Source organism: Camponotus floridanus, unplaced genomic scaffold, assembly GCF_003227725.1.
Source record: "Camponotus floridanus strain SB8 unplaced genomic scaffold, Cflo_v7.5 scaffold56, whole genome shotgun sequence".
NCBI lineage: Eukaryota > Metazoa > Arthropoda > Insecta > Hymenoptera > Formicidae > Camponotus > Camponotus floridanus.
The window spans coordinates 792,809-806,669 of record NW_020229725.1 but is presented as its reverse complement, the minus strand read 5'-3'; the positions used below and the strand labels follow the sequence as shown (position 1 = coordinate 806,669).

At 33.9% G+C, this 13,861-nt stretch overlaps 1 long non-coding RNA gene across 5 annotated transcripts; it reads right to left on the bottom strand.

Annotated features, from left to right (window-relative positions):
- Nucleotides 1-288: 288 nt before the first annotated feature.
- Nucleotides 289-13,805, bottom strand: LOC105251885. 5 transcript variants are annotated; one of them, XR_889241.2, is made up of 10 exons: nt 13,437-13,805; nt 12,451-12,569; nt 10,525-11,126; nt 9,515-9,795; nt 7,900-8,517; nt 4,912-5,165; nt 4,110-4,213; nt 2,225-2,309; nt 1,338-1,644; nt 289-324 (listed from the first exon to the last, which is right to left on the bottom strand). It is a non-coding gene; the product is annotated as an uncharacterized LOC105251885 (long non-coding RNA). The 5 variants fall into 5 exon arrangements; XR_889243.2 differs by lacking the exon at nt 4,110-4,213; XR_002192582.2 differs by lacking the exons at nt 4,110-4,213; nt 4,912-5,165; nt 7,900-8,517; ... (2 more) ...; nt 12,451-12,569; nt 13,437-13,805 and adding an exon at nt 3,155-3,774.
- Between the last annotated feature and the right edge of the window lie 56 nt (nt 13,806-13,861).

The following is a 13,861-nucleotide window of genomic DNA, read 5'->3' as shown; positions in this document are numbered from 1 at the left end:
AAATAGTTGGGGGAATTTGAGAAAAGCTTGTATAATTATGAAATGATGCAGCAATAAATGTTGGAGCTACGTCGTTATATACAAATCTTCTCCAGAAGCGCATACTTCGTAACGGATGTCCCGCGACGAAACGCTCGACTGTTTCTGGCAGTCGCTTCGAACCGATTCTCAGAGGGTGAATCTTACGCAGCTGCGTTCAGATGATACGCCGGTGTGCGCATTTGCCAAGTTTCACCAGCATGTCAGCTTTGTAAGATAAAGACGTAGCGCGGCTAATGGGTCATGTTCTTTTAGGACATCCAGTAGAGCGTGCCGGACAGCAATCTATTAAAACAAAAATACACCGTGTTGTGCTTTAAGTTTCGAAGTCACGTGGTCATGTGAATGCAAAAAATGCAGAGAATCAGTTTTGAAAATAATTGGTTTTTTTTTAGAGAAATTGTAATTTCTTACAAAAGGTCAAAGATGCAAATACGTCAAACACACAGTCAAAAGGTTAAAGATGCAAAGGAAATGCAATTCTTAGTAGAAAAATGCGAAATTTATTACAAACTAATTTTAGATACTAAATTAAAAAATTTTCATATATTTTAAATAGCTCAGAAATCTAGAAAAGTGATAAAAAATAATATGTAAGATTTATTTTACACGAAAATCACCTTATAATTAGAAGTGAAAAAAATTGCTGGAAATATTTGTCGAAAGAATGAAAAGGAGTTTATAAAAGATACTCTTGATAATTTATTAAAATTTATTATTAAAATTTATTAAAATTTATTATTAATTTATTAAAATTTTAAAGAAAAATTTTATAAATCATCTAAAAAACAAGAAAATATTTTTCTACCTTCTTCAAAAATATACGTTCGGGCCTCGGTTTACCGTGCGTTCGTTAGGCCCCACTATGGGCCTGCTCCGAGTAATACGGGTAAAGTTACAACAGGAAAAAGGGCGATAAAGGTGAAGGGAAGTTTGGTTTTCCCAGGAACGTCTCTCTGCGCTTCGACGCCCCGTTCTCTTCCTACTCTTTTCGAGATAACTATAGTGTATCTTTCCAAATTTCAAAACGTGCAGTCTGAAATCTGACAGGTTCGATCGCCCTTAAAACTACGCGATTATGCCTTTTTCCTTTCTGTCCACGCAGACGGAGCCCCATTAAGCGATGTGGAACGGAGCGAAGCGAAGAGAAACGATTGTGTGGAATATAGGCGCAGGCACGTAGGCCAGACAGATAACCAAGCAGGCAGGCAAACAGGCAGGCAGGCAGGCAGGCAGGCAGGCAGGCAAGCAAACGGGCATGCCGGGTATAAGCTTCAACAACATGGCTGTCGACTCACCGTTATGCGCCTCGTGCCCCCTATACAAAAGAGAAAGGGCCGCGCCGGTCGGTCCGCCCCCTCTTCTGTCCCTCGGGCGCTTGAAATTCAATTCCGGCACTGCGACTCGGCGTTGTTGCCAGATCGTCCCTTGCTCGTTCGTTTGCTCGCTCGCACGCTCCCTCCTTCTCTCGCCACCGTCCGTTATCGAACGTTCGATTTACACGGCGAGCGCGGCGCGGGAAGATTTTCGTCGAGGCGATATCACCGTGTATAGCGGCGACTTCGCGAGGAAAATATGGCATGACGCGAAGCTGGGGAAAAACACCTATAATAAAATAAAATATTAAGGGAGAGAGAGAGAAAGATATGTGATAAAATATAACAAATAAGAAAATTACACATTTACGTACACATAATAGATTATTATTAATCGTCGAATGTTATATAACAGATAGTTAGAGCATTCGTACATCCGGTTAATCTCTATTTTCCCTCTTATTATTGTAAAATTTCATACATACGAGTTATTATTTTTTTGTCGCAGCGACAAAAAGTCATTGAATTGATAGAACACATTAACGGATATCAAAAGATACTATTATACATACTATTATATTTTATCAATGGTTTTTTTAATCATTTGTGTGTACGATGTCTTAGGTATGGTCTACATTCAATGAGTACAACGAATAGTTGAGTGATTGATTTTCATGAAAAACTGATAGTTGATTTTTATGAAAGACTGATCTGATAGATAAGTATGTATCAATTACAAACTATTGCTATCGAATCTTACTTTTTGAACAGTCGGATATTATTTCTACCTGTATCTGTATCTTGAAAGTGTCTAGAGAAAATACAGATTGCAAGTGTCAATCTTGTTAAACTTTCCAGGTGTAACTTACTTCCACAGTGTGGCTTATTGTTAGTGGAGAAACAGCCGTCCGATAAGCGAAAGTCTCCCGGATTTGATTTCCAATCGCAGTTGCTCTGCAATATTCAATGGGAAAATATCAAAATGCAATCTAATAAAAAACAATCGAAAAATTAAATACTCTATAAGTGAAATTATAATAAACCGTGTTATATATTATTTCCCGATTAATAATATATATGGAAATATAATAACAAAACTTGGCTTAACTTTTGAAAAGTGAAGATCGAAAATCATGTATGCACGCAAGAAAATTAATTGTATGTCTTTTCACAAGTAAATAAAAATTTGTTCCTGCTTTATAATTTTTCATATGAAAATAAAAGTGATAATAATTATCGATATAATATCTGCGATATTATGTCAGGATAAAAATTTGCGGAAATACTTTTTCAAACAAGAGTCGAAAAGAACGAAACAAAAAGTAGTTTATATCTTCTAAATAACGTAAAATTTATTAAAGAAAATTTCTAGTGCATTTGAAGCCAAATATGATTATCTCCCACATTTATATCTAAATATGTATTTACACATTTATATATATATATGTATATCTTAAATAATAAACTCAGAATTAAAATGATATTTAGCGTTAAATACATAAGTAAATTCAAGATAGTATCTCTCGATAAGTAAATTCAAGATAGTGTATTTCTTAAATAAACTAATAAACTCAGAATTAAAATGACATTTAAAGCTAAATACATAAATAAATTCAATATATGGTCTTTGAAATAATGAGAAGCAAAAAAGAAAAATTAAATAAATATATATAGTCTTCAAGATATAAAATGTATATCTATTAAAAAGAATTTCATGTATAAATATTTTATTATTAATCTTTTATAATATCAGAAAGATTATTTATACATGTATTAAACTTGTCGCTTCCTATATATACCTATCTATTCCTATTTCTGTTATATTTCGCGCTTACTTTATATCATTTTCATTCTTGTGATAGAGAAGAGAGAGAGAGAGAGAGAGCAATCGCGAATTAAAGAAAATATTGATTAATAAATTCAATAGCATATAATTAAAATTAATAAATTCTTTTCCGATGGACATTATGGGGCAATATCGTGACATTAGTAATGAATGAAGATGCCAAAGGGAATCGAGAAACTTTTAGATTCATATATCTGGCCTTTGAAAAATTATCAACTGAATTCTATGAAAAAAAGAAAAAGATCTTGGCCGATTCTTTAACGTTTACTATATTTTACAAGAAAAGAAAGCTACAAAAGCTACAAAATTCGAATACGATTAGTTGGATTATCTCCTAAAGGGGAGAAAATCGTGTGTCATAGTAACAATTCGAAAAACGGAAAATCCTATTCCCCGTCATATCAATGTCGAGACGCGTCATCTGCGACGTCCGTGGCCTCCCAATGAGAAGAATCGACAACATCCACACGGCTCAAGAGGTATCGCGTAACTGCCACACGATTCGTGTGCCAACATCGCGCCGAACGTGATGCTACGCAGGGAAACACGTGGGTTCTCTCTCTATTTCTCTCTTTCTCTCGCTATCTCGTTTTCCCATTCGCCATATACCTCGTGACAATGTCGCGCCGCTCTGACGTGCGGACACGGTCGAAGGAAGGCAGCGAGCGAGCTAGCATGCGAGGAACGAGGCGCTTTATCGCGAGCCAATCCGAGCGCTGTGACCTTGAGCCGCTTCAGAGAGAAATATATATTTAGCTGTGGAAGAGAGACGGAGCGAGCACGCGCGCGCGCGCGCGCACACACACGGAATGTGTTTGAGCTTCCAACCTAGCGTTCCCTCGCTCGCTTGCTGGCTCGCTCGTCTCCGACATCGTGAGCCACGCGGCGATCGATATTTATTTATTTACCATGAAAAGCGTGGAAAAACTCGTCGATCTATAGACGTATTCACGCCTTCTCTCTCTTCCTCTCTTCTCCTCTCTCTAAGGGTATTTAAGGATCCGAGCATTTTCTATTTTGAGATGATTCAATGATTATTGGAATACAGAATAATAAAAGATTTGCGATGCGCGCTTGCTCTTCGTAGAACCTCATTTCAAAACGTTTATTTTAAAAGTTTCAAACAGAATTTCGATATCGTGCAATCTGTGTATTATATTATTATATTATTATATTAGAATATTAAATAATTGTATTGTATTATAAGTAAAATTTGTTGTATAAAGAAATAAAATTGTAATAAGTAATATAATAATTGTATATAAAAATTGAACATATCAGTATTCAGTTATGCAACAGTATCGTTAGCTAAATTATTTTATTTATGATTATTCTTCAAAATAAAAGTATTAATTATAGCAACGAGCAAAACATGTGGCAAAACACTGCAAAGTCCAAAATTCCTAGATACAATTTTCATTCATCTTTTTTTTATTCTAGATTATAATAATAATCACTTTCTTTTCTCGCACATAAATGATAATTAATAATCTTATTTTAAATAAAATAATTTAGCTAACGATACTGTTGCATAATTGAATATTGATGATACGTTGAATTTTTACATACAATTATATTATATTTATATGCTATTATATTATATTGCATTTGGAAAAAAAGTTATATATAAATATATCGTGCCTAAAATTATAAAGAGAACAGTATTAATGTATTTTTAATTATATATTCATGAAATCAATATATACGTACGTGTAACTTTGCTGCGTGGCGATCAGTATTACCGCAAAATAACGTGTTTTGCAATAATTCTAGGATAGAGAAAAATACGTAGAAAGATATAAGCGCTGGATATCTCGATTGAGCGGCAGCGATGACGAGTTGGAGAACGAAGAAGTTCGCCTTGGTCGCTGCGAAACAGCTCGCCCTGAGCGAGGAATACAGTGCGCGAGCTGCAGCGTGTTTTCTTATACTCGAAAACGTGTTCTAAGATGATTGAATATTCCCTGAAATAATTGAAATTTTATATATATAATTTATTATCTATATATCTTTATATAGTGTTAATATTATTAAAATATATATTCTAAATTATATTAAATATTTATATTATATATAATTAATTATATGTAAATTATATGTATTAATTATTCATGTAATTTAGAATAATATTAGAATATTAGAAAAAAAAAAAATATATATATATAATCACAGTATTATATTATGTACAATATATATTATTAATACTGATTTATTAATATTATATAATTATTGCGCGTGTTTATGCCTATTTTCTATTATTATAATTATACACTCAAGAATGAATTACTATGAAAATTTTTTCAACACACAAATATAAAAAATAAATTGAAAACGATGATCAAAAGCAGAAATTGTAATAAGTTTATTGAAATCAAGAACACTTATTTATTAAAGCCAATCGAATTAATGGATATATAGTATATAATGCTTTGTTTTTTTTATATATTGCACTATCAGTTCAGTATCATCATATATGTATATATATATGTATATATATATATATATATATATATATATATATAATTTCAAGACTTTCGTTTTTTAGATCACTGTCTTTTTTATTATCTATGAAATGCATTGGTTTTTCTGATGCTTTCTGAAAGAGTTTTCTGAATAAGCTTTGAATTACAGTGATTTTACAGATTAATATGCACTAAATCTTGTTTCAATAAAAATTTGAATCGCAGATTTACATGATTTATTTTTCGAAGAAGATATAATATTATGCTGTTACAAGGAATACTGATCAATAACTCTCTCTCATCTTTTAATACAGCAATTCAACAAGATATGATTGCCACTAAGTCATAATTATCAATTATAAATACAAATTCATATATGTAATAATTTTCCTGTGTCGTTAAATTAATAATTACATTTTATAGAATTTTATAGAATCTAATTATTTAATATTTAATATTTAAAAAGAGAGGGAGAGAGATATTTTAAAGTGCAACTTTAAGAAAGAACCGATCAATAAAAAGGAAAGTATCTCATATTACGTTTCGATGTTATTACTAATATTATTAAATAATCTGTAGCACGTTTTTTATTCTGGAGATAAGAAACGTGTCATACAGCACACGCGATACACGCGATACCAAATAGACAGCTGTCTAGTATTCGGATGTAAATCTTTTCCACGATTTAAGGCCTCCCGCGATAAGATTGTCATTCATGCATCGTGAATCAAGGACTTTATTTTTAGACCAGCGTCTGAATGAAAGTGGAGTAACCCGTCGTAGTACAACAAGAATAGAAGGAGAATAAGAGAAGAGCAGGAGGAGGAGAAGGAGGATGAGCCGCGAGGGGGGAACGGAACGGTCGCAGAGGGACGGGGGCGGGGGCGAGGGCAAGGGTGGCAGACGCTTCTGGGATCCCGCGAGTAAATCGTAGTAGATCCTCCGCACACGTGACTCTCATCCCTCTCGCCCCTTCCGCCACCGCTCGTCTTCGTTCGTCGAACGTGGACACGCGAGACACGCAGCCAGACGTACGCACGTGCGCACTCGGACACGTTCGGTTTACCTACGAAACCGCCGGCGGAGAGTTCACGGGCGGCGACGATGAACATGAAATGATCGACGAGTGACGTGTGACGTGTGACGACGCGCCGCCGACGAATGACGCGTGGGAGCCGAAAGCGTAGATACACATGCATACATGTGTATGTAGATATATACTGCAGTGTATGTGTGTGTGTGTTTCGTCGTAATGTTAAACGGATAGATATTATGTAACGTGATGCAATATAATATATACACAGTGTCCTATAAAGCTACATTTAAAGTAACGTTATATAATAAACAGGTAGTGATGTGAGTTGTTTGCCTGTATTGCGAATATTTGAGAATAAATTGGGGAAAATAATAGTTATAGATGTTGGAGTTTCATGTCCATGTTGGAGTTCTGAATAATTAAGATTTAGATACACGACGACTCTGTTAATTTTAAATAGAAATATAATCAATTTTCATTACAAATCTTTAATTTCTCAAGACCTCTTCGATTGAAAAAAATTTTAATATTTAACGTTATTAATTAATATTATATAAGATATTATATATTATATAATTGACTTATGTTTGAAGAAAATAATGATTCTTTAGAAAAAGAGAACTTTCATTTCGTTAAATATTTTTTACATAAATGTTATTTTCTACGTGTGCCTAAGTACAGTCGTTAGTTTGCAACATGTTAGTTTGAACACAGACTATCTCTGACGGATCCCTTGACATGAATAATGTAGAAAAGGAAAATCTGCCACTGCAGTATAGACTGCCAGTATAGACTGCAATCATACAAAACTACGCGTTCTATACTTCCCTGCTTCTGCATGCAAAAACCATGTGTTTTATGCTTCTTTTCTGCAAGAGTTATACAGCCTATACTTCTCTGTCTTTTAAAAGGTCGCGTATTTTTGCCATAATGTTGATGGATGAGAATTTATCAACATAAAGTTTGTACGATTCTTCGTAGAAAAATTCTTTATATATATATGTAAAATAATTATTCTTATTTCTTTAAAGGTTTGTATAATCTTGTTTCCTACAAAACTGATAAATTCGACAAACTAAGCATTGGAGTGAAATTTATATGTTAATGTCACTCATGTTGGAGAGTGTATTTTCTTAAGTAGTAGTAATTAGCATACTATTATTACAGTTCAAATATATATCTCAGTAACGAGAAACGTACGTCATGGAGTCGAGCAAAGTGAGGGACCGCGCACAGTCATATCCTCTTGAAAATCCCATCACTCGCATTCGAAATCTCCGCGGCGCGCGACTTCTCGGTCACCCTGTAGAAACGGAAGAAACATCCAACAACAGAGTGTACAGTGACACACGCGTCGTGCGAATGCGCGATTCAATAAGTGGCAGGCAAGGATCATTGACACCGGCGTGTGGTGCCGCGTGGCCGCGAAGGTTGTACTACGATGTTTACGGTTTAATTCGAGATATACTCGAAATGTCACGTGTGCACGCGCGGCGCGTTACACGCCGCCGGGAAATGCGCCGGGAAAGGTTGCGGGACGAAGAGGGGCCGGGAATGGCACGGCGGAGGAGGCACGGAGGGTGCAAAGATCGACGTGCCGTCGCACGCGGAGAGTGAGTCACCGCCGTTACGTGCATCATCCCTCCCCCTTCCCCTTTCATCTTCCCTATCCTCCTTCCTCCTGCTCCTCGTTGTTCCTCCGTCCTTTTCCTCCTCCCCGCGACGGCAACGCGGGTCTATCGTTCGCGGTTCTATCAACTGGGTCAGTACTGCTCGCCCACTCGTTCCTCTTGTTTTGAGACGATACGAGAGATCAAGCTGTTAAGATGAAAAGTACATGTAGGGATTACACATATAAATATGATGTGATAATACATGATGTGATAAAATAAATGGCGAATTTCCATATGAGACAATTTTTTGCTCGAGTTTAACTCTTCATAACTTTTCTAATTCAGTGCAGATGATTTGAAAGAAGGAATTGATATGCGCATTGAATATTTAAATTTACACAGAAAGATTCTTAATATTTTCTTGACCAAGAGTTTTTTTTCCCTTTTCCCTTCAGTAGCGATAAGAGATCAGGAAACTGGAATGTCTATTTAGATTTTGTATCAATTTGTTAGATTTATCAAATAATAACTTGATGTGTAAACCTTTTGCATATTTTTTCACAAGCTGAAAGAATTCTTAAAATAAGCTCAAGTGAATTGAAATATACGGAAAGTTTTGATTGTTCTCACATATTAATGTGAGAGATAATTATGACGTCATTAATTGGTCTCTTGGTTGGAATGATTCAAGAAATCCGCTTCAGTCAAAAATGTTCTGTATTAAATTTTACGACTTATAACAAATAAATGATTTCTATGTCGTACATTTAATTTTACGCTTAATTTTCACACATTTTCAATGTGGGAAAATTAAGCGTAAAATTAAACGTATGACATAGAAATCATAGAAATAAAACGATATGATAATAGATAGTATAATAAAATTAATATAAATTAATTTAATTATGAAAATTATATAACAATTAAATATCAGAAAGCTATGAAAAAGTAAGCAAAAGCAATTTTATAAAAATTAGATAATTATTTATTACACGAAGATTTTAGTCTCATTTTCTATAATTATCTATTAGATATTGAAGATTCGTGAGATTGAAAAAAAATTCCTTGCATTTTTCTGATACTGTAATAATCGGAATTTTTTCTGATTATTTCGAGTTGCTGTTTATTATTAAGATTTATATTTTTTGCCATTTTGAATTTACAGAATTTCGTACATTTTTAAAAATTGAGTTGCTGATTACCTGTTTTGACATCTGAATATCTCGAAAGAGAAATAAAAAGACTGATGAAGGCGGTTTAAATGATGTGAACGCAACATGTTCTCATGCAACGTGCGTGCGCGAGTATGATACACCCGAGAGGAGTTTGCTTCGTCATGATGTGTCGCAAGTCACGCAACGCGGTTTCTGCGTTATAACCGCAAAGTTTTATAGCAATACACACGTCTCTAGAGATCACATTTTTTCTTTTTTCTTCTTCCAATCGTAGTAATTTGAATATTCAATAAATTATATAGGAGAATCTAAAAAATTAATATTATTTTATTTTAATATAAAATCGACTTTATCAAGGTTTCTCTTAACTTCAACTAGTAGTGACATATTTATATAAGTCTCTTTTTCTAATACTAATTTTAAAGAGTGGAATTTTTTTATCGCAAGATATAAATTTTGTAAAACGAGTATTAAACTGAAAAGCTAATATTACCCGAAAATTATCTTTTACAACAAAATTTTAATGCGTAAAATAGATGTATAAATATATATATATATATATGTCATTAAAACGTAAAATATTTGGAATACGTTGGAAATATTGTCAATAAATATACTTTGCAATATTTTTGAAATAGTTTTGATATAATATTCTAATATTTATGATCTAATATTCTGATTTGATATTCTAATACTTATTATAGAATGTACACCAGTTTTGTGCTGTCAATATATGATAGTATTATTACTATTTTATTCTTAATCCTATACTAATATATGATATTAGTTAAGAATAAAATAATTTTTGAAAGAACAATATTTCCACTAACGTTTTCTTGCAAAGAAGATAGCGATAATAATCTTACCTAATAACCATTTTTGTGGAAATGCAAAACAATATTAAATTGATCTAAAATATTACACAATAACTATTCTCTTTTTTTCTTTGCAAAAGGGAAGAAAATATTTATTTGTACTAAAGAAATGTTTATAACTCTCTTTATATTTTTTCGAAAAGACTGATTGATTCTACTTACTGTTACATCATTTTGCCTGTATCAAAAAAATGACTTTCTAACATTGGTTCACTTCGTTTTACGCTAGCTATAATTCATCCGTTTATCTGAGATTCCCAACATTACGATGAACGTTTCCTAGTAAATGGGAGAATGGTATGTATTTTGCGTTAGCCCGAAATGCCTAAAGTCAGAGGAAAAACACATTAGCTGGCGCGCTTCCAGGACGGTCCGCGAGAGGTCGGTCCCTGATTGCGCCTTGCGCAAGCCATCCTACGCGCTGAGAACGCGGCCAGGTCGTGCTGCCGTCGCCGTCGTCGTCGTCGTCGCTGCTGGATTTGATGACGTAAGAGAATAAAAGCAGCACAAAGACTTGCTGCTTCATTAGCGCGCACTATAAGGCATCCCCCGGACGATCGTGCGCGGCGCAATCTTTGTCCTTTGACTCCGGTATATGTTTGCGAATCGTCGTCATCGTCGATTCGTCGAATCGTCGTCGTGATCGCTGAATTATTCACAACTCCGTTCCCTCGCGCCTCGTAACATCCTTGAATAAGCGACTCTTCCAATTTTACGATCGCGTTAAACTTCTGCTTGTTTGGATTTTTCGAGACTTCAATGTACTGATAAGACAGAAAAAACGTGTTAGAATCTCGTAGATAAAGTAAAATGATATGAAAAATTTTTTTTTTAATGCAAGAGTATTATTTTAATATTCGTTAAATAAGCGAATATTTAATTATTATGTTATAATGTTGACTGTATTTTTTATGAAGAAATTAAATTAAAATTATTGTGGAAAAGGATTCGTTTTTATTTTTCAAATTGAATATTTACATCTAATTTATAGTAGCTCGAGTTAAATTTTTGCAACGCGACGCAAAGTTATATCGCAGCTGCACCTGGCTTCTACCTGCAGGTGCTTAGGAAAGTCTCACAGAGGACGTTTCACCTCCCTATATTTTTATAGACTTTTTATTACAGAATAACTTTTTAAAGCACACGCACCTGACAGCCATCTATTTAAAAAGGAAATCAGTTTTTTTAAGTCTCATGATTAAATCTTACAATTAAAAAAATTATTCACTAGCTTGCCGCATTATAATATGCAGTTTTAAGTCCTTTTAAATATAAAAAATAACGCGACGTTATAGAAAAACTCAAACTCGTTCCTATGCATATGCATTACATGTATAATGCATTAAACGTTTCTTATTTTTTATATATATACATTAAATAGTTCTTTTACATAAAATTGAAAGTTATCTTTCAACATTGGTCATTCTAACGATTTTCATTGCTCTCGAGAGCGATACTTTCAAGCGTACTCTCGCGAAATCCTTTCAAATGGATAGTCTTAGAAAAGATTGTGAAATGTTATAAGCAAAATAAAAAAATGTTTATGTATATCCAATGGTTTATAAATTTTATAAAGCAATGGAAACTTGGAGAGATTACGTTTCATGAATATTTAGAATTATTTAAACTTTTTTACAAATATTAAATGAGACGGAAATCATTTATTATACGAATATTCAGATTCATAAGAAGCCTCAGCAATAAGTTCAAGATTCCACGAATGGTATAAGATGGAATCGTCGAAAATTGAAAAGCTGAGATTTTCAACAAGAATGCCGAGATTCTCGCGAATATACTCGGTATCCAAGGACTCAAACATCCGTGACCGAAACGGCTGACGAGTTTGCACGAACAACGCAAGACGAGTGCCTACGTAAGCGAATGGACGGGCGCTTTGCTTGCATTTCTGTCCCCTTCCCCACGTCTCAGCTCGGAGGACAGAGGAGGTTGCGGGAGCGGCAAAGCGGAGGTGGTGTAGAAGGTGGAGAAGGGGATGAAAAACACCTGTTACGGACTTCCGTAAACACGAGGTGTTCTGTTTATTTTCGTACTATGTCGCCCGTTTCGTATTGCATTAGAATCACATACCTGTTTATTGTCACATCACGCGAATTGCATCGTCCTGGTTTGCCGACTGTTGCTCGATAAGATGACGCCACCTTCCGATCCCTCAATTGCGTGGCTCTTGGTCATTTTCCACGGAGAAACTACAAATTAAATATAATAGTCATTTTTAATAAAATATAATAGTCATTTTTTAAAATTAATTAATATTAAATTTATTAATGATTTTTAATATTAATATTAAATTAATATTAAATGTCATTAATTTTCAATTATTCGATGGTTTAAAGATAAAAATACAACTTTTAATTATATACTATTATATATTATTATATATTATTTTAATTATATAAATCCACGAATTTAAATTTAAAAAAGTAATACATGTGAATTTTTATTAAATATAATTGTAGCAAATTTATGAATAATCTGCAAGGAAATGTGTTTTCTACAATTTTTGGTTACATTTACATTCGGCCAATCTTGTGATTTGTGTAAACACTTACTATCCTTTTTATCAGGAGAATACAGGATACATTATGATTGTTAGATCGCTGTATTTGCATCAAGAAAATGTCAAACAATTGTTATCGTTTTCGACTGTATATTAGGCAAATCAAAGATTCGCAGATTGTAGGATGAGGTTAGATATATAAAGCATAGCGATAACGGAGACAAGTGCAAGCGCGAAATTCAAATTTTCAAAATTTATATAAAGCGCAACATAATGATTAAGAAGCGTATTATAACAATATTATATTAGATTTTTAGAAAAAAGAGACAAAATTATAGATTGTTTAAATAAAATAACGAAATCAAATCTAAGATGTATCTATTAAAATTGGTATACTTTGTTTTCTATAAAGTCTCATTGTATATATATAAATACAAAAACCACACAAACGTGATTTTTTAGTGACGCTGTTAAAATAATTGATAAGTAATAGTAAAAAAAAAGAGAAATTTATTTTAACTTTGCGTCTTACATATTCGCGTTCTCTTATATTTACACAATGTAGCAGGTAAGTGAAGGCAGGAAGTTTCCTTGAAACTGATTTCTTCAACTAAGACTCGTCCGGTTTGACGCCGTTTTCCAAGAATTATTCATCTTCAATTTTCTCCTATTAATTTATCCATCCGTTCGATCTTCCGCTTCTGACGTCACGAGACGACTGACGTAAGCGTAAAAAAAAACTTTCAAAAGTCGCCATCATTTAGGAAACGGATATAGTGTCGCGTACGCGATACAACGCATCCTCGTTAATCCCGTCCGCGACGCGCGATGACTTCACGTGATCACCGCGCATGCGCGGCAGTTCGAAAAATCTACTCGTCGGTCGGAGCAGCGTCCGACCAATCGGAACGAGAGGAGCAGAGACGTCTGATTGGTCGATCGAGCTGCTTCATCCAACGTGAGCACATCTCAGAACGCAAC